Source organism: Anarrhichthys ocellatus, unplaced genomic scaffold (genome assembly GCF_004355925.1).
Source record: "Anarrhichthys ocellatus isolate YVR2014 unplaced genomic scaffold, GSC_Weel_1.0 scaffold7, whole genome shotgun sequence".
Taxonomy (NCBI): Eukaryota; Metazoa; Chordata; class Actinopteri; order Perciformes; family Anarhichadidae; genus Anarrhichthys; species Anarrhichthys ocellatus.
The window spans coordinates 749,231-753,186 of NW_022280037.1; positions in this window are offsets into that span (position 1 = coordinate 749,231).

The following is a 3,956-nucleotide window of genomic DNA, read 5'->3' on the forward strand; positions in this document are numbered from 1 at the left end:
CTCTCTCTCTCTCTCTCTCTCTCTCTCTCTCTCTCTCTCCCTCTCTTTCTCTCTCTCAGGACATGAAGGAGTCCTACACTGGAATGTCACGTAGTCGTGTCAGAAGAGTGCGGACACATCACAGTCAGCAGCTGCATTCTCACCCTGTCCATCCTGCCATCTCTCTGAAACACACACACACAGACACACACCTCTTCTTTCCATCATGACAGAACCCCAATCTGACCTTCATGCATGCAGATTTACAAAATAACAGCCACGTATTTCACTTATTGTTGAGTGTGAAACTTTCCAACATTTTAAGATGAAATCATCACCTTCATGAATGATAATAAGGGAACGGTAACCATTCAAAATCCACTAATTGTTTATGAAAAAAGGCCCAAGCAGAAAGACTTCAAAATAAATGTGTGAACAGAAATGATTGAAAAGGTATGTAGGGCTTTGGTACAAATCTGTAATACATCGTCATACTCTAGAAGGATATTTCAGAACAAGAACGAACTTCTCTTTAACATCTAATAACTGGTTGTTTATACACTTTGTTGCAGATTGTATTAAACATCCTCACTGAACAACAAATATTAACCAACCATTTAGATATGAACGATGTGATAAGAAAACCGTGCATGATTTGCATATGCTAGAATTTTAACTTTAATTAAAAAACATAACTTTCTTTTTATTCAATTGGATGTAAATGCAATTACAGTCAAACTGCTAATTTCAAGCTTATTCCAGGGGCCTAGTTTAATTTATTCAGTGATCAGGCTACTTTGTATTGACATTTATAACTATCTCAATTTCTACTTAAAAGTAGAATATCACTAAGCTAAACTAAAAAGCTAAACCTCAGCACAAATACTCAATACAACTATGTTAAAAGAACTACATAAATCCCATATATACTTCTCCATGTGCAATTTTAGTTTAGTTTATTGGAGGCTTATTTAAAATAATGTGTTCTCCATAAATATTTAAAGATATAATTTTGAAAGCATAAATGTATGAAAATGTATTTATTGTACAACCCTCAGTACCAACAGTATTTTCTTGTAGGCCAATAATATGACAATAGTCTTAAAAATGCATTTTGCTGTTTGAATTACAAACTAAAGCAACTCACGTCACAATGTAAATTCAGTTATTTTTCAAAATTTGTGAACTTCATTTTCACGTTTGGAACCTAAATTCCTACTCAGCCAATTGTTAATACAGACAAGAATAAGAGTCAATAACAGCAGCGGGATAATTTAAAAAAAGCACTACTACAGTTGCAATAGAAGCCTAAATAAATGTGCATTCTTCTCAGATTAAAGGACAAGTTTACCCTAAATATTTTTCATCCATAAATTATAGTGTTTCCTTATCGTCCGTATAAATATGACAATAACTGTCTGTCATATTGTTTTGTTATTTTTAAATACTTTTCGAAATGAAAAAAAAACAAAAATCGAATAGCCTAATAATGAACACATGCATTACTCGGCAGTGGATAATTGCGGAGAAAATTGTAGACACATACGGTCAGTGCACGGACGGGACGACGGGGCGTCGCACCGGGACGGGCCGCCTGCTGAGAAACCATGGGTGGCTTTGAGTTTTGACTTTGTGGGCCCTTTAATATACTGAGGGACGGCAGTTTGCCTTGCTAAGATATGGGATTAGGAGTATTTCTGGTGAAAGAGGAGTTAAGTCGGGCTAGTGTGGACGGTCCCTCCCCTGCAAAAGGCTGAGACAGAATTACAGCTTGTTGGACCGGTGTCCCGCCGTCGCCATGGAGACAGATCTACTTGGGTGTTCCAGTGCGCGAGCTGCAGCGTATATGGAGCCTATAGGTGCGGCAGGCGCCCTGCTGTAGCCCAGCCTGTAGCCTGTAACACCGCCTTACTCCACGAAATAACTCCACACCCGATTCATACACAGACGCATGACCTGATGAGCCGAGCTATTTACTGACGATTTGAGAGTTTTGATGCGATTGGAAGATTGATTATAGCGAGCTATCCTGCACAGACTGTTCCAGCTGCTGCTCCCTTGATGAGGATCAGATCGTATTTCTTGTATGTGCAATGTCCCCTCTTTTATGCATACTACTGCTCTCAGGAATGATAGAGCCTTCACCCTGCTGTATTTAGTCGACGCCCATGGGTGGATGCGCATATGGCTTATGGGTACTGAGTCATTCAATGAAAATAGAGGCCCAAACTCGTCTAAGCATTAATAAAATGCATCGCTGTAGGGGAAATGTCTCACTTTAGAGGTCTGGCACAATTACACGCTATTTAAGGACGTGAAAGGAAAATAGTAAACGCCTATTGTTACTTACAAAATAAAAATGAAAAAAAATGTAAAGGCAGAGCAGACATTTTAGTGTGCAGGCTACCAGGCCTATTATTCACATGTCCTATTCATACAAACCTTTATCATACGAAGGCTTTAATCCATTTATCTATATCTGCATATTCCCCGCCAATAACCTTCAGCCAGAGTCAGACTGCCATCAAAAGATGCGTCTGAACGCTTTGTGTCTTCGTGAGAATGTCCAGGCCCTAATCAAGACATATGCAAATATGCGACCACAAGAAATGCAGAGAAATCAGGTTAGCGGAGTAAAAGAAGGCTCAACAGGCCGGACCGTCCTTTAACCAGTTGCTATAACAACAGATGTGCTCGTGTGTGATGGTGCGGCTATTGGAGCTGCAGAGGTATCGTACCTGACAGAAAGCCTGCACAAAGTTAGGAGATGGGCAAGGTGCAGTGATGTGGCCTCGGCGCACTTTTGTCCGCCATGTACAGATTGAGGTTGGTTACCTTTGAACCGGCAAAGCTCCAGAAGGCCATTCCCCTCTCAGTGTGCGCCAGAGGGGGCTTGACTGGGGTTATCCCGCCTTCAAAGGATTGGAGGAGAGCCGTGTCCGGATACAATTGTTTAATATTGGCTAATGGACATTTTGGAGGGCTCTCCATCTCCTTGAGGTATCTACTTGACAAGATATCCAAATACGGCCTCTTGCACAGACATCTTTGCAGAAATATTATGGGACTCTTATTTCAGTATTATTATTATTATTATTATTATTATTATTATTATTATTATTATTATTATAATTAATAATAATAATATTAGCCTACTAATAAATATATTTTATTTTAAATAACAATTCGATTATTATTATCATTATTATCATTATTATCAGTATGTTTTAAATAAATGGTTGATCAATTACTATTAACATTTAAAGATGATCAATGAGAATTATATGAGAGCTACTTTTCAAATCTAAAATACGCTAAAATGAGTTTCGATTTCTAAACAGGGAAACATATATATTACCTTAATTTATAAAAAGCTTGCCATCACAATCACGAGCAGTTTTACATGTATTTGACAGTTAGTGATAAAACAAATTAGAAATGTAGGCTATACACTGAATAAATCGGAATCGATTTGTATACTGGTATAATATAAAAGCAGTAGCGGGGTCAGTGCTGCAGCTGAACTCGCTTTCATGACATCAGTGCACTAACGATATCAGTCAGCCGCACACTGCAAAAATTGCCCAACTCAAAAAGTCATTAAATCCATAAAGTCTCTTATTTCCCTAAAACCCGCAATTCCCACCTGTTTCCGGTGTCATAACAACACATGATTCGATTAAGATGATTGTGTTAAAAATCACCAGCACTGAAAACAAGTGGAATTATCTCATCCCTTTCTTTCGCTTTTTAAATCACATTTTAAATCCAGCGATGAGAATAAATCACCTGTTCGTGGACAGGTTTAGTTTTGCAGTGCAGCGGGATCTCTCTCCATCACACAACTCAAAGGCACAGGAACTTCAATCAGCCTCCACCACACAACCTGCAGATCCCCTCAGCTTTGCACCACCCTGTCGTGAAATCCAATACGTCTTCTTTCTCATGAATTTAGGATATCACCCTCCGCCACCACC